This window comes from Equus przewalskii, chromosome 1 (assembly GCF_037783145.1).
Source record: "Equus przewalskii isolate Varuska chromosome 1, EquPr2, whole genome shotgun sequence".
Lineage (NCBI taxonomy): Eukaryota > Metazoa > Chordata > Mammalia > Perissodactyla > Equidae > Equus > Equus przewalskii.
In genome coordinates, this window is record NC_091831.1 from 94,041,402 (window position 1) to 94,067,718 (window position 26,317).

Genomic DNA, 26,317 nt, shown 5'->3' on the forward strand with positions numbered 1-26,317 from the left:
GTCGTGGTCTTTTCTCCCTTGTGATGTTGGAAGCAAGGTAACAAGATTAATGGTTGGAGCAAATTATAAATTAGTTCCTGCGTCCAGGGGGCAGGCAGTCAAGAAGACTTCTAGATGTCAGAGTCAAAGCATCTTTTTGCTACTTGAAAGGTCTCTGATGATGTCATCGGGCATTCAGGTATCTTTTTGAGTGGCTTACAGCTTACACAGCAACAGACAGGAATCTCTCTTAAGTTTCTATCAAGTCGTTCAGCTTCAGTTTGCAAGGCTTCAGGAAAAAGAGCATGTTCAATTCTCAATGATTCCAAATGAAAATGAGGTAAAAGTTGAAAACAGTAGTTTGGAGGTTTGTAACCAGATATTTCAGTAGAAGAATTCAGGATCCAGTTCAGTTCACAGGTAGAAAAAGCCTCAAAGATAATTAACAGAACTAGGATCTAATATCCACAAATGCGTATTATAGTTTTTCACTGAAACATAATTCTTCTCTCTAAAATCACCCTCATTTTTACCAAAGATAGTCAAATTAAGACTAAGTGGTTTGCAATATAAGTTTAGTTTCAATAAACTTGGCCCAATTATTTACATAAGTGCAGCAAGAATAGCAATTGATCTTATAGGCTCTTAAATCTGCTTTGCTGGAATTCTTTATGAGGAATCTCAGATTGAACCTTAAAAACTTCTCGAGGCCAGGAAAGCCACACCAAGGATTTGTGCCATCAGGCCTTGCCTGCAATACCTTAGATTTGGGTGAATTTCTCTCCTTTCTTGAGATTTCCCAAAATATTTCGAGGTTCATTGCATCTGCCAGATAAGCAAGCTTCCTTACTTACCAGGTAAGATTGCTGGAATCTCTCTCTGTAAAGCAAGGTACCAGGCCCATATTTCCAAGTGGCTTTATTTCCAGAAAGTCAACCTTATTCCTCAAAGGCAGTATTGTCATATCTGAGTCTGTATCTTTCTCTCAAACATGACATTCCAGTCAAAGTTTTGGTAAGATAAGAAATGTGTCCTGTTATAAGGAGAACAGATTCTTATTGAACTTATGCAAATAACTATATTGCCACGAAATAACCATACTCACTCACAAAGAGTTTCCAAATTCTGGAGGGATCAGGTAGGGAGAAAAAGATAAATGTTTCAGTTTTGCTCATAGAAGTCTAATTTCACTAATTGCTGTAAGTCATAGTTAGCATAAGAGAAAAGATTTCCTTAAATCTGAGAAAACAAAACAACACATCAAAAACAATATTTCAAACAGAAGTCGTAAAAAAAAATTATAATCATCCTCAGTTCATTCAGTCCTGCATAACCGGTTCTCGATCTTAATCTTCTGTTGGCAGTTTTATGAGGTCATCAGTTTCTCCATTAGATTTCTGTAATTTCTTACCCAGACTTCAGTTCTATGATCTGAAAGTTTATCAGAAAACTGTGTTCCAGAGTAAGCGTCAGAGTCCTTTCCATGAATCCCTCTGAAGATGAGACATATTTGCAAAAGCAGAAAGCATCAGAGTAAAACTGACTGTAAACAACAAAAAGACTTAAAAATGACAATTGACAGAGAAACTTGGTTATTTTTGTGATATACAACAACTTAAACTAATAATTAGAATTATGACTGATAACCAGGACAGATCAGAATTTTAGGAATGTTATATAATTTTCAAAACACTTATATCAATAACATTTACCCACATAATACCAACTAAGAAAGATTATCATCACTTATCTGACAATGCTTCCAATGTAATTTAACAGACCAATAAGCCTAATTAGTTTAGAATCTTCCACCTTATAGGAAGAGAGAGCAAATTTCTCTGTGAAGTCTCAGGGGCCCTCTGAAAATCCTTAGAGAAATTCTCTTCCTTCATTCAGGTCAAAGGAAAACCTTTATTTAGGACTTGAATTTTGTTTTTGTTTTTTTTTTTTTTTGAGGGAGAAGCTTGTCAAAAATATCAAAAGGTTTTTAAAACACTTATTTAAACAATGCTCACTGTGAAACAATGCTTAGGTATCAACAGCAAAAAAAAAAACCTTAATAGAGAGACCTCTGTCTTTTGCACCTAGGAAACATAAACATAGATACAACAAAACATAGATCTTTTGTAAACTTACTCAGAAGGAAAAACCTTTTATAATCTCGTTATCAAGAGCAGACTAAGAGTTTAAGAAAATTATCCTTTTAAGAGAGAGAGCCAAATTCTAACTTTTGTACCAGTTTACTTTTTTCATATTAAAACCCATTTACTTAATTAGATTCGTTTCAATCTTAACCAACTTGACCAGGTATAAAACTCTTTTCTGAATTTCTTTCACACAAACCTTCTACAACTTTCTTTTTGCCTTCAGAATTTGTCCCTGCTTTCTTTCTTCCCTTCTAGTACATTAAGACAAATTTATCTTTCTTAACCAACCAAACAAAAATATTTCCATTCTTTATACCTTCTTTACTGAAAACTTACATTTTAACTTTCCTTGAATGCAGAGCTGTTTTCCTTATTAATTTCCAATAGCTTTAATTATATATGTTAATTAGAACTTTTAACCATTAACAGACAAAAGGTAAGCAATTATGAATTGTCTTTTATATCAGCATTCTAAACACTTCATAATTTCTAGGAACACGTCATTTTACAATAAAAGACCCAAAGACTTTTAGCATCTCTGCAATAAAACCAAAAGCAGATAAACTTAGATGTTCAGCAACGTTTGTTCTATCCAATCCAAAAATTACCCAGATACTCAGATTTTTATCACTTAACTTAGCAGGACTCAAGATTGCTACCAAAAAGAATTTGGAAGCTGTTTTTTCCTCCCCCCCCCCCCTTTTTTGCCTTAGTCTTAGGGATTAGTGATGGGCTAGGTAGTAGTTCCTGGAGAGGGGAGATGGTAATCCTTTTTGAGATAAAGGAACTGGGTGAAATCTGAACTGCCTCTAGAGCAGTATTTCCAGTCTTGCAAGGATTTTCTAAGGACAGTTTCTCTTGATTTCCCAGAAACTGGATTGTAACTTGAATGACGTTCTAAGTTGATCTACCTGTCCAACTGCATCATAAAGGCACAGAGAAACCCCTCAAGTTTTCGATTTTACAGAAGGTCCAGGTTCTGGTCAGGTCCAGCCTGAACTTAACCTCGACTTGGTGACAACAGAAGAGATGATGAGCAAAACAGGCAAAGAAAAGAAGCGATCAGACCTCGCCCTCATGGCCTCTTCCAGAGGGTTATCAAGATAAGAGTCACACAACAGTTCCTATGCCGGGCACACAACCCCAGCAGGACAGTTCACAGAATAAATCACAGGTCTCCTACCCTTATAACTGACTCAGTAGGTGACTAAAATACTCAGTGAGTCAACTGTCAAGAGAGGGCACCCCACTTAGGGTTGCTGGAGTGATCAGGCCCAGAAACCCAAAGTTGGGGCTCCCAGGGGTGGAGCCTTTGACTCTTTAAAGATTTCTTTGTTTCCCTGTTGCAAAGCTCAAAAGGAGACGAAAATGGCCATTGTAACTCTAAGAGAGATGAAGACATTTGGGTTAGTTCTATTCAGAAAAACCTTTTGTAAGCACTTACTTTAAGTCAATGGAATAGAGCTCTTCAGAGAAGAAGAAGATGAGCTCTGAGATTCCAAAGGCAGCTGCAGAGGAGATGGAAGGGATAAGCGGGCTGGGAGGGTTTCTGACTTCTTAATCCTTTTTTTTTTAATTCGGATACAGTCTCTGCCAATTTACGGTTAGTCTCCTGTAAAGAATTCACTTCATCATTATTACGTTTTGAAGCCTCTAAATGCCAATCATAATAAGCTTCCCATTCTTTTGCTTTAGTTTTAGAGCTGGCTCTTTCTACTTGTGCACGCAAATACAGTATCTTTGAGATAGCGAACGTTCCCCACTTTGGCCACTTAAGTCATTCTTAGTTAGTCCTTCCCATTTTGTTAGATACTTGCAAGCATTGTTTCCTTACAGGAAACCAGCTGGAGTCCCATTGGGAGGTTGTCCATCCGGGAGCTGGCCGGCTTTAAAAGCACGGTTTTCCCATTTTCTTTTTGCTTGTCTGTTTTTCTTTTAAATAAAGTCTGAACAACTTCTAAGGACAGTGTAGTGGGTCAGAAGTGTGCTGCTTGTGAGTGTTACTCCCTATAGAAAGGTCGTAAACACTCTCTTACAGGCCTCGGTTTTTCCCTCTGGCCACCTAATACTGCCGTGGGAGCTCAGAGCGTGGGGGTGACCAGCACTTATGTGCGCGTCCCCGGACGAGCCTGTAATTAATTACCGTGAATGAGAGCGGAGTTCCCTATGGGACAGCTGCACGTCGCGAGGATTGATCCTCTGACACTCCCGCTGAGGTCCTTAGTCACCTAAGGGCACCTTTTGGTAAAGGCCAGGAGGAGCAAGTGTCCCTTTTCTTCGGAGCTGAACACGTTCAGTCTCTCATTTCTCTATCAAGCAGTTGGTTCAGACCTTATAAACACAATTCTTTCCAATTTAAAGCCAAATTAAAAGGACAACCAACCCAGCTCACTCCAAGCTCCTCTAAGCTCCTGCGGCTTAGGAATTCTCTCTAGGTTTTTCTCCACCTAGGAAATGTACCGGTACCCCTCAAAACCTCTAGTCTTAAGACCTCACCCAGCTCATATAAACTCTTGGACCATCGACTTAAAATAAGGAGGTCCGGGTTTCAGGAGAACTCACTGAGGTCACCTGAAGAATGCAGTGATCCAGGGGGCTCAATGGACCCTTATTGGTACCGAATGCCGGTTCAGTGTAGATTCCAGGTGGCCTCCGGTGGGTTTCTCTGAAATCCTGCCGCGACTACACCAAGAACTGTTGATGAAAATAATCCATAGCCAATCTATAAGTGAAAATTTGGGTGAGTTTATTCTGAGCTTACATCTGAGAATTATAACACGAGAGAGTCTTTCCACAAAGGAACAGAGCACTCCAAAGACGTGGGGGTACACAGTGTGGTTATATACCCCCAAACAGGGTGTTTCACATATGATTGAAATGTCCCTTCCACAATAGTCACAAGATTGCCCTGTTGGCACAGCACTGGACGGACACAGCGGGTAGTGGGTCTGCTATCTTGGTGGGTGTAGCAGGAGGCAAGTCTATTGTCTCGAGCTGGGTGGTCACAGGTGAGCGCAGCAATCAGTTTCTAGCCTAAGGAAAGATGCCTAATCCTTAAGGAGATGCCAAGGTTGGGAGGGGGAGGGAAGTTGCACCTTTATCTCAAGGGCCTTTTGCTCTTGCCATAGGGAATCTCTAAAGCAGATATACAATGCATGCTCAACGGCCTCGGTCAGGCCCTTTTGGAAAGACAAGGTCAGGCCGAATTAGGTTTACACCAAATGGCTTCCTCATATATGCCAATATATCCTATTACTTGCCATTTTTATTTGTCACTCACAAGACACACCCCTCCTTGCCAGCAGTGCTTTAGTTTGCACATAGCCTGGATAAGTACACACCTGCTTGTGAGAAACGTGCGTGCTCTGCTATCTTCGTAGCCTCAGCTTATACACAGACCTCCCTATTCTGATAAGGTAATAACCGTGTTCTCTAAGTTCTCTCAGGGATGTAACGACCTCCAGGAACAAGCCCTCTGCTGGTGTCCATCACTGGTGACAAGAGGAGGGGATGATCTGGAGTCTCAAAGACGACAACACCAGATGGTCAACATCCCGAGAGGCCGCCTCGGCCCATTTGCTCTATGTAACTCCTTCAACATTATTTAGTTTTAAGATGGATCTTTGGGACACTAGTCCACCATCTTCCCCCTTGCTAGCAAGCTGTAATCAAAAGACCCCTTCTCTCCTACCACCTTGCCTCTGGACTGTTGTCTTCTCTTTGCGAGGAGTAGAGGACCCCACTTCAGCGGTTACAGGAAGGGGTGGAGCTGGGATCTGAACCCAGGCAGTCCGAACCCTTCCTGGCACTGCCTTCCATTTTCTGAGCCCCACGCGTACATCCGTGTATGTGTATTTTCTCAGGATCCTCAGGGAACCAGGTACTGTGGTCCCTGGCCTCCAGGAAGGGAGACTGCCTCAGAGAGGCTCAGGGCCTTCCCCCGGGTCACACAGTAGAAAGTGGGATTTGTGAGATTCAAGACACTGCCTGTGCTTTCAAGGACGCTACCCTGCTGCCCCCTCCCAGACTTGCCTCTTTGCAGCCAGGTTGAGTCCCCTCCAGCCCAGTCCTCCTCCCCACCCTGCCCGTTGTGGGGGAGGGACCTGCAGGTGTTGGGAGCAGGGTGAAGAGGGGCACCAGAGGCCAGACCACCTGACTCCCCCTCATTGTGCTTCCCTGCCTGGGTCCCTGCAGTGGGGAGGGGGCTGTTGATTTGCAAGTCCTTGCCCCGTATCCCGTCCTCCCTTCCCCACCCCTCTCTCCACCCCTCTGGTGGGTAGGCGTTTGGGAACAGGACTAGCTGCTTTCCCCTGTGCAGGTCTCAGCTGGCTGCCTCCCCTCCCCCACAGACCTCCCTTGTCTTGGGCCATCGGAGTCTCTCCTGCCATGCCCCCCACTCCAAGGTCACCTCCAGAGGATTCCAGCACTTGCCCACTACATGGGCCCCTTCTGCCTTGCCTGGAAATGGGGGAGGGTTTTAAGGAGCCAGGTCCTTGCCTGGAGCCCTCCACTTTCCACCCCAGGGAACAGAGTCAGAGCGAGCCGGGGAGGGGAAAGGAACCAGAAGACTAGGGTTTTCTCCCGGGCTCTGTGCCCCATTCACTGTAGAATCCTGGACTAGTCATGTCCTCTTTCTGGGTCTCAGTTTCCTCAACTTGAAAGAGTGTGGCTGGCCCTTCTCAGCTAGGAGTGTGTGACTAAATCTACACCCCGCACTGCAGTGTTGGGTTTGTGACATATACATAGATATAATCTTTTTCTCTAATTAGACATACTGGCAACTGTCCCCTGCCAGGAAGGTGTCCCACTGACTGTTCAGCCAAGAGGGGAAGAGAAGACCAGGAAGAGACCAATAGTTCCGGGAGAGAGGAGGAGAGTGGAGGCGGAAGCAGGAAGCGGGGAAGGAATCCCAGCCTTCAATTTCAGCAGTACAGCAGAATCATAGATGGCACTTTTGAAAATGGGATACCTGAGTCTCACCCCAGGCCAATTATATCAGAAGTTCTGGGGGTGGACCTGGGCGTTGTTTTTTAGAAACTCCTCAGATGAGTCTGAGCTACAGTGAAGGTCAAGAACCACGGCCGGAGGGCAATGGTTCTGATGAGGATTTTAAGCTGGTTAATTTTAAAACTTCAGATGAGAAACAGGCTCCGAGGAGTGTAATTTGCTTGCCCTTTGATCAGAGACAGTTGCATTCGTGAAGGAAATCTCCATGCCTCCCTCTCTGCCCCAGGAGGAAGGGGGGATGGCCTTATCTCTGGAAACTCTTAATGGGGAAGGCAAGGACTTAAGTTGTTTACTGTCTGGCAACCTCATGTAACTGACCCCCCCCCCACCCCCCAAATCCTCTTTTGTCTTTAGCTGAGGATAATATTTAACGGTGACTTCTGCCATTTACTCAATCCGGTTTGATTCTTATCTAAAAGTTGTGGGACTGCCCAATGGCCGGACCCTACTGGCACTGGTACCATTTTAACTTTTTTTTGTCTTGTAAAGAGATAACTCACGTACCTATGCCTTAAATTTAGCCTTACTCTCCACCCATGTGGGCAGCAGAAGCGGCAGCAGCAACATACCAGTAGCAGCTCTGCCTGCTCATGGGTCCTGTCCCCATGCCAGTGGCGGCAGCAGCAGCTCCCCATGCCAGCAGCATCTCTGACTGCCCGTGGGCCCTGTCCCCACGCAGCAGCCTGACTGCCCATGGGTCCTGTCCCCATGCTATTCTATTCTCTAAATAAAAGAGCACTACTGCCAGATCTTAAGAGTCTAAGAAATCTTTCTTTCAACTCCTTGGCTCACCGACCCCGCATCAGTTCTGAGGGTTCAGCACTCGTTAAACAGAGGGCCAGGCTCCACCTGCAGTTTCTGATTCACTGAGGCTGAGACAGGGCCTGTGTTCGTTTCCTATTGCCGCTTTAACACATCACCACAAACTTAATAGCTTAAACGACAAATCTATTATCTTACAGTTCGGGAGGTCAGAAGTTCAAAATGAGTCTCTCTGGGCTGAAATCAAGGCGCTGGCAGGGCTGGGTCCCTCCGGAGGCTCTAGAAGAGAACATGTTCCCTTACCTGACCCAGCTTCTAGAAGCTGTCTTTGTTCCTTAGCTTGTGGCCCCTTCCTTCATCTTCAAAACCAATAACTGCCTCACTCCAACTTCCGCTTCCATCTTCCCATCTCCTTTTCTGACCCTGCCTCGCCTACCTCCTTCTTTCATCTATGAGGAATCATGTGATTATGTTGGGTCCACCCAGATAATCCAGGATAATCTCCCCCATCAAGAGCCTTAATCTTATCACACCGCAAAGTCTCTTTTGCTATGTAAGGTAACATAGTCACAGGTTCTGGTGGATTAGAATGTGGACATATTTGGGGGGGCCATTATTCTGCATCACACCGGGCCTGAGAATTTGCATTTCTAACAAGCGTCTGGGTGCTGTTGCTGATGCTGGTCTGGGGACCACACTTTGAGAACCACTGTTTTAGAGTTTATGGAGGATGAGATGCGAAACAGTCGAAGCTGCCCCGAGAAGCAGGTCTCCAGGAGTAGAAATGGGGAAGGACGAGCTGGGCTGATGTTGGCAGAGATGATTTCTCCTTTGCCATCCTGCCCCCGGCCCAGGAAACCCTCCAGGAAATGCACGAACAGACCTTCAAAGTAAGATTGGTATTTCCTTTGGAAGTGACACATGGGGAGAGGCACCTTAAGGTAGAAGAAAGCACACCCAGCCAATTTAATTCACAGGCGGGATGGAGGATTATGAAATCTTTTTCAAATGCCTAGGATGCCTTGGATGGGCCCCACATGAAGACGGAGGCCATAATTAGGTGGTATTTCAAAGGCATCTCTCTGTACAGATGGCGCTCGGAAGCCCCATCTCCTGCCTTTTGGAACCCGCCCCCTGGAGTGTGTCCCTGTTCCCTCTCCCGATTCTAGGACATTCTAACCTTGTCCTTACTGACTCCCTTTTCCTTCCCTTCTCTTTACTTCCCTCCTGTCAGGTCTTGTTCAACCCCCAGAGAACCCTCTCTTCTAGAGCACTTCATTGATTCCCCTTCCACGTTTTTACTGGCCATTTCCCTCAGCCATCCAACATTTTCTGCAAACTGCCTACTGCAAATAGTGCTCCTTTAATTATTGTTTGTTTTTCACTTATTTGTATTTCAAATACAAATTTGGTTTCAGAAAAGTCTAAATCATTTTCAGATTATCAAAGAACCCAAGCTCTATGTGGTGTTTGAGTTTGAAAATCCTAGAGCCACTATTTTCTTTAACTTGCACAGTCAGTAAAGAGAGGAAATCCCCCCGGGGGTCTGAGATTTTTCTAACAGAAGAACCTATAGTTCGTTTATAACCTATGTGAGCACATTCCAGCTCTTTCAACAAACATTTTGTATATTAAATGAATCATGCATTGTTTCAAGGGCATCCCCAGTATGGAGACTGTATTTTCCACGAAATAAGCATCTCAGGAGGAAGTCTGTATTCATTCGTCACTTGCTTCTTCTTGGCAGAATCTAAATGAGGAAGAGTCTTAAAATTTAAACGGGAGCCTTCTCCCTCCTTTCTAGGGTCTTGATTCCTTATGCTCTTGAGATCTCTAGAATTTAATATTCTTCCATCCGCCTTCCCTTTTCTTTACTGAAATTCAAAGTAATTGATATTATGGTACTCTTCCCCATACTTTCTTTTCATTTTAACCAAACCTAAATCAAAGTGATTTTTTTAGGTTTATAATGCTTATTTCCATATAGGAATATATAAATACAGCAAGATTACATAAGTCAAAAGTAAGTAAGAATGTGATAGGGAAAAACAAGGATAAGAACATAAAATTAAACCAGGAATGAGGCTCCTTTTAAAAACCACAGAGACATTATGGAGTTCTACTTTTTTTTTATTTTTGCAGGGGAAGATTCATCTTAACCCAACATCTGTTGCCAATCTTCCTCCTTTTTCCCCCTCAAAGTGTCAGTACATAGTTGTATATAGTTGTAAATTCTTGTTCTTCCATGTGAGCTGCCACCACAGCATGGCTACCGACAGACGACTAGTGTGGTTCTGCCCCCGGGAACCAAACCCAGGGTGCTGAAGCGGAGTGTGCTGAACTTTAACCACTGGGCCATCTGGATGGCTCTGGAGTTCTATGTTTTTGCAAGTGGGTACATGTTGAGTTTCCTGGCAGCCAAGACAAAAAGGGAAAACTAGTCAGTTACATAGTTGGTAGTGTCCGTATGGTAAAAAATAAATTCACTGCTCAGGAGAGGTACGGCTAAAAGGCTAGAGAGACCCTGTGCAAAGCGGGGAGCCACCCCCTCAATAACAGCTTTACAATAGACTCAGTGACAAGTTTTCTTTTTGGTGAAGCACAGCAGAGTAAAGATGATTCTATAGGGTGGTTGAGTCAGCCCAGGTATTCACTCCCCTGACGGTCTGGCTTAACCTTAGTTTTAGAGTATCTGGATCATCTGGTTGACCTTCAGAGGGTTGTATTACAGAAGAAAGAAGATCAGTTAGAGTTCTGACAACTGCAAACAATAGCAACTCTGACCGCATGTGCTAAATGACGTTTCTGGGCTGCTGTGACTGAGAGGCTCGGTGACAGTCTTAGCATCAGACAAGGCTTTACCCAAGGGCTTGACTGCTCTGACTGGGGCCTGGTGTCTTTCTCTATGTTTCTCTGGACCAGTTCCTGGGTGTTGTCTCCATGCTCAGACAGATCCAGCAGCTCTCAGGACTGACAGTGCTACACCCTGTGATGTTGATACCAATAGTCATAATGTTGAAAATTTCTGTGCTCACCGGTAAATGGCCAGCATCCCAAGCCATCCGGGTATTCCCTCTTGTGATGGTCAATTTTACGTTCAACTTGACTGGGCCAACGATGCCCAGGTTAATCATATACCGTGTGTCTGTGAGAGTGTTTCTGGATGAGATTAACGTTCACATGGTGGACTCGGTAAAGTGGATCCCCTCCCCAGTGAGGGTGGGCATCGTCCAATCCATTGAATGCCTGAATAGAACAACAAGGCAGAAGAAGGAGAAATCCACCCTTTTGCTGCTTGAGCTGGGGCACCGGTCTTCTCCTGCCCTTGGACTTGGATCGACACCATTGGCTCCCTGGTTCCCAGGCCTTTGGACTCAGACTAGCATTGCACCGCCGGCCACCCTGGGTCTCCAGCTTGCCAACGGCAGATCATGGGACTTCTCAGCCTCCACAATCATGTGAGCCAATGCCTCATAATCAATCTCTTCCTACATTTATGTCCTATTGGATCTGTCACACTTAACCAATCACTGTGGACTAGAAAGCACTGATTGGCCTAAACTAGGTTATGTCTTTCATCCTTGACCCCACTGGACCCAGGATGAGCACCTGTCTCGGAACAAGGTGGCAGAGCAGAAACGCATAGGCTTTAGAATCAGACAGATCCTCATTAGCTTATTCATTCATGAATCAAAGCAGTGGGTGTAAGGTGCTAAACTAAACAGACCTCGTCCCAGCCCTAATGGAGACATCAAATGAGGGTACCAGTTATCTACTGCTGTGTAACAAACCACCCCCAAACTCAGTGACTTAAAACAAGTGTTTCATTTGCTCACCATCCTGTGGGTTAGCAGTTTCGGCTGGGCTCAGCTGAGCCATTCTTCTGGACTCACTCCCGTGGCTGCAGTCAGCTCGCAGTGCAGCTGGGGCATGTCAATCTAGGGTGGCCTTACTCCCAGGTCTGGCACTTGGTGTTGTCTTGGCCAGGGGCCTCCAGCAGGCTAGGTCAGGCCTCTTCACTTGGCAGCCGTGTTCCAAGAGGGCAAGCCCAATGCACATGTGCTTTTCAAGCCTGTGATTGTGTCGTCTTGCTAATGTACCATTGGCCCAAGCAAATTTACGTGGCCGGGCCCAGGGTCATTACGGGAAGAGACTCCCAAGAGTGTGGGTATGGAGAGACAGGATCAGTTGGGGACAGACTGTAACAGTCTCCCACAATCAGTAATAAACACATAAACCAGTGACAAGTTGTTATTACTGCTCTGAAGGAAGTGAGCAGGGTGCTCTGAGAGAGTTATAGGAGGGACCTCATTTAGGGGCTAGTCGGGGAAGGCCTCTATGAGGAAGGCCATTCACACTGAGATCTAGAGAAGGAGGAGCCACGCAAATGCAGGGAAGGGACTGGAAGGGAGACATCTGTGGCTTCACTACTCCAAGTGGTCCCTGGACCAGCAGCATTGGCACCACCTGGGACTTGTTAGAAATGCAGCAACTCAGGCTCCCCTCCAGGCCTACTGAATCAGAACCTGCATTTTAACAGGATCCCCAGGGCATTCCTGTGCACCAAAAAGTTTGAGAAGCTCGGGACGATCCGGGAAAAGGCAGAGGTGTGAGGAAGGGGGAAGGAAACAGCACAGCTTGTGCGAGCCACTCAAGTGTGCTCCTCACATCCTATAAGTTTCTGCTGTGACCTGGCTACCAGGCCAAGAGAGTCCCTTCCCCCAGTGCCCTGAGGACCCGCAGGAGGGCCATGATCACAACTCGCATGAGGACAGTGAGGTTCAGTGGGTATCACCCAGAGGGAAGAACCTGAAACCGGAGCTCTGCTGGGCTTGGCAGAGAACTCGCCCTCTCGTAGGTGGGGACAATACAAATGGGACCTCTGTTTATGCCTACACAGCTCCAGGTGGGGAGGCAGGTCAGTTACCGAGCAGCCGGTTCTGGGCACCCTGAAAGTCTCTGGGAAGGCCAGACCCTTAAGGCTGCTTGGTCATCCGGCCCCTCACCAGGTGTGGAGACTAATGATGGTCCCTTCAGCCATAAGGCTACCAAGGCGCTTTCCTGGTGGGCAGGTGGGTAGCATTCAGTTGTCACACTAGGGTGATCATAGGTCCCATTTGCCCAGGGCAGTCCTGTTTTTACCTGCTGTCCCAGTGTAATTATTAATAACATCCCCTCTCACTCTGGTTTGGATGATAAATTAAAGGGTCACCCTGCTTGTAGCCTAAGTTTGATCCCCAGAACCAAAGGAAGCTGACTCTGAAAGAGCACTGGTCCAGGAGTCAGGAATGTGAGCTCTTGTCTCGCCCTGCTGCTGACAAGCTCGGGGACCTTGGGCAAGTCCTCTCTGGCTGCAGTTCCTCATCTCTGAATTGACGGGCCCCTTCTAGATGGGGAGTTAATGAACAGGAGACCTGGGTCCCTGGGTCTCTGCCCCATCCACAGGTGGATGAGGAATTGCCCCTTCTCTAGCATCTTTGACTCCATGTCGTCTGGGGACCCCACATTCTGCTAGTTCTTCTTCCAGGACCTGCTCTCCATGCCCACAGCTCGCAGGGGCCCTAGACCGATGTCCCCGCCCAGGGCTCTGTGCCAGCAGGGCCTCGCTGTCTGTCAGCCACCCTCTCCTCCCCTGCACCCACCCAGCGGCACTCTACTTTCGCCTGCACTTCCTCATTGGGTGATATTTGGGACAAATAACTTCATCACCCGCAGCTGTGTCTCCACCTATCAAAGTGGGATAAGGCTGTCAGTCTTGTAGGATTAGGGATAATGTTCCTAAAGTGCCCGGTTGAAAGTAGGAGCTTACCAAGGTATTACTAAGCCTCATAGCTCCCATCTTAATGCTAATGAATCATATCTCACCACTTTAACATTAACCACCTGCTGGAGGGCTCAGCCCGAGTCTTAAGAGAGTTGTTTGAGAACTAAAGGAGGTGATTTCCAACTGTGAAAGCACCGGCAGGTAACTGTTGCACTCAGTAACCGGAAGGTCCTGTGAAAGCAGTCCCTCCTCAGCCCCGCCTCACCGACTGCACGTTCCACCTGTCATTTGACTAATGCATGGGCGGAAGCAGTATGGACACTAATCCCTTTAAAATGAACACATAGCTTCAGCAATCTTTATTCTTGCAACATCAGTTGTTGAGTTAAACCTTCTCTGACCCGCTCCTTTAGTCTTGCTTCCTGGCATTTTGTTCCAGAAGAAAGAGCACCAGCTCTACAGTCCCACACTTAACCAGCTGCAGCCTTGTCCCCTCTGACCCCCGATTTCCTCTTTTCAACATGGGAATAATTGTGGTATTTGAAAAGGATCTGTCCTGTGGCGGGACTCAGTAAATGTAGGTTTCATTGCCTTTGATCCTGTTGTCTTCCTTCTTGCTGTGAATATACAGTTTTCTGTCGGGCTAGGTAAGCAAGCAACCAGAGTTTCTAGTTTCTACTGATTGCTATGTAACAAATAATCCTCAAACTTAGCCACTTAAAAAAGTCATTTTTTCACTCATGATTTTGTGGATCAGAAATTTGGAAAGGCTCACCTGGACAATTCTTATTGGGGTCTCCCAGGCAGTGGGTGGATGGGGCTGCCATCATCTGAAGGCTCGACTGGGCTGGATGTCCAAGAGGACCCAGTCACTCGGCGGCAGTTGATTATGGCTGTCAGCTGGGAGCTCCATCTGAGACTGTCGACAAGGCTGCCCACATGTCTCTGCCCAGCATCCTGTCCAGCACTGGGGGCTGACTTCCCCTTCAGAGCAAGCATCTCAAGGGGACCAGGCCAAAACTGTATGGCTTCTTATGACTTGATTTCAGAAGTCACGTAGCATCACTTCTGCCGTACCCTATTTGTGGAAGCCTGCCCAGATTCAAGAGGAAGGGACATAGACCCCACATCTCCATGGAAAGTGTGCCAAGGTTATACTGTTGTTCAGTGTGTGGGATGGGAGAAACTGTTGAGGCCGTCTTGGGGAAATACAATCTGTCACAATCCCCCAAATTCACCTGTAAATTGGGGCTTTTGGCAGCCTCGATTCTTGCTCAGAAATCACAGAAGCTGACTTTGGTTAGCTAAACAAAAAGTTTTTGGAAGGCCTGTAGGGCTCACAGAATTGACAGAGGCTGGAAGGCCAGGATTGGCAAATGGGCCAGAACCAAGGAGGTCTGGAGGCCTGGGCAGCAGGTACCCCCACAAAGGAGGAGCATAAGGACTATCCAGTCCGAATAGCCTAGCCCCCCACTGCTAGGAAAAATACGGCCTTTAGGCACCCAGCTTTTTCACAGCACTCTGAAGAGCAAAGCCCAGGAAAAGCAAGTTGACGGGTTGCGTCACATGCTTGTCTCCTGACTGGGCAGTGTAGACAGCTGGAGGACCCACTGGTAGCTCGTGCTTTCCTAGTGGGGAGTTGGGACATCCTGCACAGAGATCCTACACAGTGGGAGATTCTCCAAAGGAGAGATAAGGTGCTATGGGGCAAGGAGTAGATGCTGGACACCCCAAGCCACAAGTGTCCACCAGAGAGTCCACAGAACCAGACACCGCTCTGCAGGACTGGTGCCCCCAGGACCGAGAAGGAGCAACAGAGAGCTGAAGATGCTCAGAGGGAGCAGAATACTGTCTTAAGGACTTAAAGGACTGTCACTTATTGGAGGAATTTGTTCAACGTGATTATAGGACAGATTTTTGGTTCAATATCAGGAAGAACTTTCTTTTTTTAAAAAGAAATTTTATTCTATTTTTAATGTTTTGAATAGACAATAAATTCATTGAGAAAGTATTAAAAAGAACACAGTGAATGTCTTCCTCCCACTGCTGTTCTCTATCCACCTACTTTTCCCTTTGTTCCCTACCTGCATTCCAGACACTCATCTTAATAGTGCCTTGTATATGCTCCCATAGGTGCATTTTCCTTTTGAGTTTTTAAATCTATTTTTTAACCATGGTAAAATATACACAACATAAAATTTACTCTTTTAATCATTTTTAAGTGTACAATTCGGTAGTGTTAAGTACATTCACGTTGTTGTGCAACCATCACCACCATCCATCTCCAGAACTTTTTCATCTTCCCAAACTGAAATTCTGTGTGCAGTAAACAACAGTTCCCCATTGTCCCCTCCCCCCAGCCCCTGGCAACCACCATTCTACTTTCTGTCTCTATGAATTTGCCCATTCTAGATACCTCAAATGAGTGGAATAATTCAGTGTTTGCTCTTTTGTGTCTGGCTTATTTCACTTAGCATAATGTCTTCAAGGTTCATCCACGTTGTAGCATGTACCAGAATTTCCTTGCTTTTTAAGATCAAATAATATTCCATTGCTTCATTTATTTTGATGGTCTTCATATATTTTGATGGTTGTTAGGCGCATATATGTTTATAATTATTATATCTTCTTGCTGTATTAAACCTTTTAGTAATAGATACTGTCCTTCTTTGGCTCTTATCGAGTCTTTTGATTTAAAGTCTATTTTGTCTGACATTAGTGTAGCCACCCCTGCTCTCTTTTCCTTGCTATTTTCATGGAATGTCTTTTTCAACCCTTTCACTTTCAACCTATTTGTGTCTTTAGATCTAAAGTGAGTCTCTAGTAGACAACATATAATTTGATCATGTTTTTATCCATTCTGCCAATCTCTGTCTTTTGATTGGACAGTTTAATCCATTTATATTTAAAGTAATTACTACTAAGGAGGGACTTTAGTTATTTTGCTATTTGTTTTCTACATGCCTTATAGCTCTTTTGGCTCTCATTTCCTACATTACTGTCTTCTTTTGCAATTTAGTTGAATTTTTTGTAGTGAAACATTTAAATTTTCATCTCATTTCCTTTTGTGTATATTCTATTGCTATTTTCTTTGTGATTACCATGGGAATTACATTTAACATCCTAAACTTATAACACTTATTTGAATGTATACCAGCTTAACTTCAATAACACACAAAAACTCTACTCCAAGACACTTCTATCCCCACTGCCTTTCAGTTATTGATGTCAGAAATTTACATCTTTATACATTGTATGTCTAAAACCATAGACTAATAATTGTTTCTTTTTAATGCATTGGTCTCTAAAATCATATAAAAAACAAAAAAGTGGAGTTACAAACCAAAATTACAGTAATTCTATCTTTTATAATTGTCCATATACTTACCTTTACTAGAGATCTTTATTTCTTCCTATGGCTTCCTGTTACTGTCTAATGACATTTCATTTCAATCTGAAGGACTCCTTTTAGCATTTCTTACAGGGCAGGTCTAGTGGTGAGAAACTCCCTCAGTTTTTGTTTATCTAGGAATGTCTTAATTTCTCTCTCATTTTCGAAGAACAGGTTTTCCAGATAGAGGATTCTTGGGTGATAGGTTTTTTCTTCTTCAGCACTTTGAATGTATCAGCCCATTGTCTTCTGGCCTCCAGGGTTTCTGAGACACCTGCTGACAACCTTATTGAGGATCCCTTGTATGTGATGAGTTTCTTCTCTCTTGCTGCTTTCAAGATTCTCTCTTTGTCTTTGTCTTTCAAATGTTTCATTATAATGGACCTTGGGGTGAGTCTCTGAGTTTATCCTGCTTGAAATTCATTGAGCTTCTTGGGTGTTTATGTTCCTGGCTTTCATAAAATTTGGAAGTTTTCAGCCATCATTTCTTCAAACAATCTCTCTGCCCCTTCCTCTCTCTCTTTTCCTTCTAGGATTCCCACAATGCATATGTTTGTCCACTTGATGGTATGCCACATGTCCCTTAGGTTCTGTTCACTTGTCTTTAATCATTTTTCTTTTTGTTCCTTAGACTTGATCATTCCAACTGTCCTATCTTCAAGTTTGCTAATTCCTTCTTCTGCTTGCTCAAATCTGCCTTTGAACCTCTCTAGTGTATTTTTCATTTTAGTTATTATAATTTTGGCTCCAGGATGTCTTTTTGGTTCCCTTTTTATATTTTCTATCTCTTTATTGATATTTCCATTTTGTTTATGCATCATTCTCTTGACTTTGCCCACATCTTTTAGCTCTTTCAGCATTTTTTTTTTTTTGAGGAAGATTAGTCTTGAGCTAACATCTGCTGCCAATCCTCCTCTTTTTTGCTGAGGAAGACTGGCCCTGAGCTAACATCCATGCCCATCTTCCTCTACTTTATATGTGGGACGCCTACCACAGTATGGATTGATGAGCAGTGCGTAGGTCCATACCCAGGATCTGAATCTGCGAACCCCGGGCCATTGAAGTGGAGCACACAAACTTAACCACTGTGCCACCAGGCCAGCCTCCTCTTTGAGCATTTTTAAGGTAACTGTTTTAAAGTCTTTGTTTAGTAAGTCCACTATCTGGTCTTACTTAAGGACAATTTTTGTTGATTTATTTTTTTCGTTTGAATGAGCTATACTTTCCTGTTTCTTTGTATGCCTGGTGATCTTTTGTTGAAAACTAGAAATTTAAATCTTATACCGTGGTAATACTGGAAATCAAATTCTCCCCCTTCTCCAAGGTTTTTAAAAAAATTGTTTTAGGGTGTCTCTGTGGTAGGGATCAGCCTAAGGTATAAACTTAAAGTCTTCTCAGGTCTTTTCTGAGCCTGCACCTTCCCCTGGGCATGCACGGTAACTTTCTAAATTCCCTTTATATATGGTTGCTTTTGAATATCCTAGTCCTTAAATGTCTGGCTCCCAAAAGAGAGAAAAATGAAGGGGAGGAAAAGATGCCAAGCTTCTAAATCTGCTAGAAGCTGCTTCAGACAGAGAGGGTGGGGCTTGCAACAACAGCCATCCACCTCTGTGTCTGCACCTCTATGATCAGAGCACAGATCACCCATGTTTGGAGGACAAAGTCTTTGTTACCTACCCTAGCTTCTGCAAGCTGGTGCAAGCTGCTCCAGAAGCATTGCACGGCTGCCTGCTATAGGGGTGGGCATCAGGGATGAGCAGCTGCTACCATTTTAAGATGTGAAATTGATCAAAATTAACTATAACTTACCAGCCTAGCCTTCCCCTGGGAGTTCCAGGCCTTCCATAGTCTCCAGAGTTCCAAGGTAGTTACATCAGACAGATGCTGCCAGTGCAATTATTGTCTTAAGAGGGGAGACAGATTTCTGGTGCTTCCCCCTCTGCCATCTAGCTTTGTCAGAACTTTCTTTGCTTTTTAAGAATTTATTATCGGGGGCTGGCCCCGTGGCCGAGTGGTTAAGTTCGTGCGCTCTGCTGCAGGCAGCCCAGTGTTTCGTTGGTTCGAATCCTGGGCGCGGACATGGCACTGCTCGTCAGACCACGCTGAGGCAGCGTCCCACATGCCACAACTAGAAGAACCCACAACAAAGAATATACAACTATGTACCAGGGGGCTTTGGGGGAGAAAAAGGAAATAATAAAAATCTAAAAAAAAAAAAAAAAAAAAAAATTTAAAAAAAAAAAAAAAAAAAAAAAAAGAATTTATTATCGAAAACTTTTAAAGAAAATTTTAAAAGAAAAAATTCCAGCACTCTAACAAAGCTGTTTTTATTTTTCTTTAATTTCCAGTCTTGAGCATAGGAATATATAATTTTATATTTTGTCAACAAATGTTATGCAAATTTTGTTTCACATTTTTTTTTTAAGTATGTTTAAATAAGCATGATTACTTTTTTTTTAAAGACTGTTTTTTTTCTTTTTTCTGGGAAAGATTCACCTTGAGCTAACATCTGTTGCCAATCTTCCTCTCTTTTTTTCTTCTCTCCCGAAAGCGCTAGTACGTAGCTGTATATTCTAGTTGTAAGTCCTTCTAGTTCTTCTGTGTGAGTTGCTGCCACAGCATGGCTACTGACAGACGAGTGGGGTGGTTCCGTGGCTGGGAACCACACCTGGGCCACCAAAGTGGAGCATGCAGAACTTTAACCACTAGGCCGTCAGGGCTGGCTCTGTTTCACATTGTTTTATAAATATTTCCTTGTTAGCACAGACCATTGTCATATTTCATCTGGAGAACACATCTGGATTTATTTAACCAGTCATCCATTGCTGGACACTTAGGTGCCTTCTGGTTTTCCGCTATTAAAAGTAACGTGACGGTGGACACCCTTGTTTGGCTTTTTCTTCATTTGAAGTGTTTTGTTAGGAGGATTCTGTTCTCATAGGATGCTTTTTCTTTCAGGAAAACAAGATCCATTCAAATTATGTCAAGGGACTGGGGAAATAGTAGTTATTCTGCAGAGTCATATGCAAGGGGATCAAGAAAAGCCAAACAACCAGGCCATGGGGAGGAAGGTCATTTAATAGAGCCAGGCCATGGGGTCTTCTCTCAGGGACTTCTCTTTTAATAGGATCCAGCTACTGCATCAACCAGAGCCCTTGACTCTAATTGAGTTAAGCAGAGAAGGAACTTATTCGCGTGATTTTTGGTAGATCTCAGAATTGGAAGGGAAGAAGGAAATCCTTCCCCAAATTCATACGGAGTTAGAGAATCAGGCTTGGAGACTTCACAGGGACAAGGACCAAATCACATCACGAGGTTGATCCGGGGAAGACCATCACAGGCCCTAGACACTGCCACTGGACCACTACCAAGAATTCTGGCCTAGACACTGCATATGGTCACTACTGCTACTACCACCGTCACCAGGAGGAGCATGCACCATCCCTGCTGCTTTGCTTCCAATTCCAAGCCTGAGGCTGATGCTCCTGACCAGCGGGACTAGGTCAGCTCCCAGACTTCAGGGGAAGCTGGAAATGTGTTTGGAATTTTCCACTTCTCCCATCAGAAAGGGCTTTCTTCAAACATTGGACGGAGATTCAGATCCTGGGAAGCCGAAAAGAATGACGAATGTCTGCTACAGATCACAAGCCCATGGGTGATAAAGACCAAAACAGAGACGGCAAATTTGGCTGCCTGCAGTGAGCGACCAGGCAGGCAAGGTATCGGGTGAAGGGGGCTGAGTGGGCGCTCAGGTAAATTTATTCCCACGCAGAATAAGGAGTCAGTAAAGCTCCTTTTTCCAATATGTCAAGATAAGCTGGAAGTCTAAAAAAGTTTAATGAGAAATCTCCTGGTTTTCTTTTGTTTTGTTTTATTTTTTTAAAGATTTTATTTTCCTTTTTCTTCCCAAAGCCCCCCAGTACATAGTTGCATATTTTTAGTTGTGGATCCTTCTAGTTGTGGCATCTGGGACGCCGCCTCAGCACGGCTTGATGAGCGGTGCCATTTCCTTGCCCAGGATCCGAACCGGCGAAACCCTGGGCCCCCGAAGCAGAGTGTGTGAACTTAACCACCTGGCCATGGGGCTGGCCCCATGTTTTTAATGTTGACATTGTTCAAGACAAATGGGGGTATCAGTAGGCTGGAATTACTCCAAGGGCAGCTGGCTTGTAGCTTTTGTATAAACCAGGGCTACTAACGCTACTCAGTGTCTAGGGGCTGGATATGCACATTTTATAGAGTTATCTGTTGCTATATTTTGCTTTGATAAATAATGTTCTTTTTCTCCTTAACCATCTTAACCATTTTTAACTGTATAATTCACTAGTTTAAGTACGTTCACATTGTGCAATCTCCAGAACTTTTGCATCTTGCAAAACTGAAACTCTGTATCCATTAAGCAAAAACTCCCCATTCCCTCTCCCCCAGCCCCTGGCAACCTCCGTTCTGCTTTCTGTCTCTATGATTTTGACTGTTCTAACTAGCTCATGTAAGTGGAATCATATGGTATTTGCCTTTTTGTGACTGGTTTATTTCAGTTAGTGAAATGTCTGCAGTGTTCATCCATGTTGGAGCATGTGTCAGAATTTCCTTCCTTTTTAAGGCTGAATAATATTATATTGTATGTATATGCCACGTTTTGTTTATCCATTCATCTGTCAATGGACACTTGGGTTGCTTCCACCTTTTGGCTATTGTGAATAATACTGCTATGAACAAATACAGATATTTGTGTACAAGTATCTCTTCAAGATTCTGCTATCAATTCTTTGGGTATATACCCAGAAGTGGAATTACTGGCTCATATGATAGTTGTATTTTTAATTTTTTGATGAATTGTATTATTGAGTTTTGAGGGTTCTTTCTATATTCTAGATACAAGTCCCTTGTAAGATATGTAACATGCAAATATTTTCTTCCAGTGTGTCATTTATCTTTTCATTTTCTTTTTTTTTTTTTTTTTTTTTTTAAAGATTTTATTTTTTCCCTTTTTCTCCCCAAAGCCCCCCGGTACATAGTTGTATATTCTTTGTTGTGGGTCCTTCCAGCTGTGGCATGTGGGACGCTGCCTCAGCGTGGTTCGATGAGCAGTGCCATGTCCGCGCCCAGGATTCGAACCAACGAAACACTGGGCCGCCTGCAGCGGAGCGCGCGAGCTTAACCACTCGGCCACGGGGCCAGCCCCCTATCTTTTCATTTTCTTAACAGCATCTTTCAAAAACCAGAAGTTCTTAATTTTGGTGAAGTACCATTTATCAAAAAAAAATTTTATGGGCCATGCATTTCGTGTCATTCTAAGAAATCTTACCTAACCCAAGGTCACAAAAGTTTTCTCTGAGAAGTTTTATAGTCTTGGGTTTTGCGTTTGTCTATGATCCATTTTGAGTTAAATGTTGTAAGTAGTGTGAGGTATGGATTGAAGTTTTTTAAAAAAATTTTGAAATATTTTTATATGGAAATCCAATTGTTCTAGTACCAATTGTTGAAAAGTTTAATCTTTACTCATTGAAATGCCACTGCAGCTTTGTCAAAATTCAATTGACCGTGTATGTTTGGGTCTATTTCTGGACTCTGTTATTTTCCGTTGGCCTATACTGTGTTTTCACCAATACTACACTGTCTTGATTATTATAGCTTTAGAGTAATTCATAAAATCAGTTAGTGTGAATTCTCTGACTTTGTTGTTCTTCTTTTAAGTTGTTTTGCTATTCTAGTTCCATTGTCTTTCTAAATAAACTTTAAAATCAACTTGTCAATTTCTACAAAAAATTCTGATGGAATTTTTGTTAGAATTGCATTGAATCAGTGTGGGGAGAATTTGGGTCTTCCAATTCATGACCATGGTATACCTCTCCATTTTTTAGGTTTTCTTTTATTTCTTTCATCAATACTTTGTAGTTTTTAACATACAGATCTTGTACACATTTTGCTAGATTTATACTTAAGTATTTCATGTTTTCTGGTGTTCTTGTAAATAATGCTTTTAAAAATTTTTTTAATTTCCAAGTGTTGATTGTTAATATGTAGAAATGTTTGATTTTTATATATTGACCTTGTATCCCGTGACCTTACTAAACTCACTTATTAGTTAACACTTATTTGTTATCATTAGTTAACATTTATTAATGTTTTAATATTATTTAAAACTGCAATCCAATCCTTGCCATTCCTGATCCATTTTAGCACACTCCCCCCTCTTTTTTTTAAAGATTTTTAAAATTTTTTTTCCTTTTTCTCCCCAAAGTCCCTGAGAACATAGTTGTATATTCTTCGTTGTGGGTCCTTCTAGTTGTGGCATGTGGGATGCTGCCCCAGCATGGCTCGATGAGCAGTGCCATGTCCGCACCCAGGATTCGAACCAATGAAACACTTGGCCGCCTGCAGCGGAGCGTGGCAAACTTAACCACTCGGCCATGGGGCCAGCCCCTCCCCCCTCTTTTTTTTTTTTTTTTTTGCTATAGCATTTATTACTTTCTTGCATTCTATTCTTCTATTCTTTACCTATTTTGTTTAACATTTGTCCTCCCCACCTCCTGCCATTAGAAGGGAAGAGTCACAAGAGCAGAGATTTTCGTCTGTTTTGTTCACTGATTTATTTCCTAGTGACTAGTAAGTGCTCAGAATGTAGCATTCAATACATACCATTTGATTGAATGAATCAATAAACATTCCGAAGTGGCCAGTGAATAATTGGACCATGCTGAGAGATAGTGCTTCTTGCCACCTAAGGTATCCTCTGAAGCTGGGCGGCAATCAGAGAGAAGCTTGAAGCTCGAGCAGGCCAGGTCAGTTGGACAAGGTGACCTTTAAGCTCTCTTGTAGCATCTTAAAAACAAATCCGAAACTCGCCTGATCTCAGGAACGGTAGTAAACACACCATGTACCTAAACGGTCCAGGCGGCAGGTGTGTCCTGTGCAATGGAAAACAAGGAGGGGCAGGAGCAAAGAAGAGGCAGACAATTCCAGCATCCTGATCTGTCTGGGAGAACATCCTCCCTTTCCCAGAAGTCAGTGCCCAGGATCTCCTTAATTGCAGCTGCTGCTCAGGGCCACAGAAGGAGAGGAGGAGCCTGGCGCTCAGAGATGCAGCGTGCCCGTCTTCACTGGAGGCGTGAGCAGCCCCTTTGCCTCTCCACCGAGCCTGTCAGGACCGTAAGATGTGAGTGGGTCTTGTTCACTGCTCCATCCTCAGAGCCTAGCACAGTGCCTGGAACAGCGAGGGATCCCTAGAGTTTGTTGACAGACTAATAACCGTAGCAGGGGTGCAATAAAAAAAGAGATTAGTGAATGGAATGATTGCAGGCAATAGATTGTTCAAAACAACTGTATTTGGAGAGGTCTATTTTTGCAAAAAGAAATGTCCCCAGTGTTCCTTTCAGGACGGAACCTCTCTCTTTCCACATCTCACTATCAATCGTCTCAATCTCAGAGATTGCCTGAACTTTTGTTTCCCCACAATGTTTGACCTAATAAGTGATACTGTCGCTGATCTACCAGGAAGTTATTTCTAACACTTGTGGTTCAAAATCAGCTGTTTTTTTATGGTATACCTGTGGGTGTGTTTTTTTTTAAAATAAAGTTGTGAGGGCTGTTTTTCCAAAAGTTGTTTTTAACAGTAAAAAATAGGGGAAAATCCTAAATGTTCAAAGAGATTAAATCAACAAATTACATGCCTTCGTTCACTAAAATATTTGCAGCCACTATAATGGTATGAAATTTTATTTACTGATGTGGAAAAGTATTCACAGGGCATTACTGAATGGGAAAAAGCAGTTTACAAAACACTGTGTACAGTGCAATTCCATTTTTGTTTGCTTTAAAAACTCTTTCGTATATTTAAATATGTTAACATGCAAATATATAAATATATGTAAATTCTAGAATGATATGCAACAAGATGCTGACAAGAGTTTCTCTGGGATTTCAGGTTATTTTGTATTCTTCGTTTGCGTTTGTCATAACGAGCTTTCTTTCCTTTATATTCAGGAAGAACAATAACGCCATTGTCATTTTGTGAAAAACATTAAATGAAATGAAAGCACTTTTGCCTCTAAGAGCACAGCTCTGAAATTAGGTGAAGTAAGTAGAAACGAAGAAGAACTAGACCCAGTAGGGCTTTGCGCAGTGCCAGCTGTTGCCGAGCTCTCCCATGGCCCCCAGAGCTGCCCGCCCTCACCTGCCAGGTTGTGCCCATCGCAACCCCTCGCAACCCCCAGCTCTGATGCCCAGCAACCACCAGCCTGGGCGGGCCCTCTCCCTGGGCTGGGCCTGCGTGGGCAGGAAAATGGGGAGCAGCCTGAGGTAGTGTTGCTGTTGAGAAACCACTCTCCATCAAGCGGCGTGAGCCTTGGGCATCTGTGTAAGCTCTGGGCACAGAAGTACCCCCCTCTCCTCCTGCTCTCTTCCCTCCTCTCTCTTCCCCTAGTCCCTCCATCCTTCTGTCTCTCTCCCTCCCTCTCTCTTCCTTTCTCCATCTCTCCTCCTTTCCTCACTCCGTCCTCCCTGTCCCACCTCCCTTTCTTTGTCTTTCCCTTCTTCTCAACCTCTCTCTCTTTCTCTTTCCCTCTATTCCTTCCTCCTTCCTTCCCCAGTTCCCTCCACATCCCCCAAGCATCTCCAAGGATGAGGGACACAATTATAAAGCACCCACCGTCCCCTCTCAAAGGATCTGCAGTCTCGAGAGGGAAGGAGCTGAACCCCAGAGTTCACTGCTGTGTGCTCAGAGCCCTGAGGGAGGGCTTCCTGGAGGAGGTGATCCCTGTGCTGAATCCTGACAGATAAGAAAGAGTTGGTCAGGAAAGAAAATGGACAAGAGCTCAATCCTCATGGCAGGCCTGTTGCTGCTTCAGGACCCAACTACCCTTCCTGCTCCACAGAACCAGCCCTTTCTAGAAGCCCCCCTTGGCTAGGCCAGGTTCCCTGGTCATGTCATGCCACTGTCTCCCTGGCGACCCAGCCCACCTGACCCTCCAATGGCAGCAGCCCTGACTGCAGGGCTTGGCTCAGCCTCAGCCCATAAATGCAGCTGAATCTAGGTCTGCGTTTGGACTCAGGCCTTCCAAGAAGAATCTTGCCCAACCGCTCCTGCCTAGTCGTGCCCAGGTTTTGCAATTCTCACCACCAAACTGGCAATTCTTTCTTTTGAGCCCTGATCCTTCCTGCTGCATTTAATCCAGTGTCCTTTGTTTGATCTCCAAGGCTTTAAAAAATGAAGAAAATCTGGTCTCCTTGCTCTGTAGGAGGACAGTTCTTTGTCATCTAGAAAGC

The 26,317-nt window shown here is 44.0% G+C and overlaps 1 long non-coding RNA gene across 1 annotated transcript; it reads right to left on the minus strand.

The window, feature by feature from the left end:
• Window positions 1–10,004: 10,004 nt before the first annotated feature.
• Window positions 10,005–12,894, minus strand: LOC139075793 (uncharacterized). The gene is made up of 2 exons (XR_011526708.1): window positions 11,732–12,894; window positions 10,005–10,306 (listed from the first exon to the last, which is right to left on the minus strand). It is a non-coding gene; the product is annotated as an uncharacterized lncRNA (long non-coding RNA).
• Window positions 12,895–26,317: the final 13,423 nt, after the last annotated feature.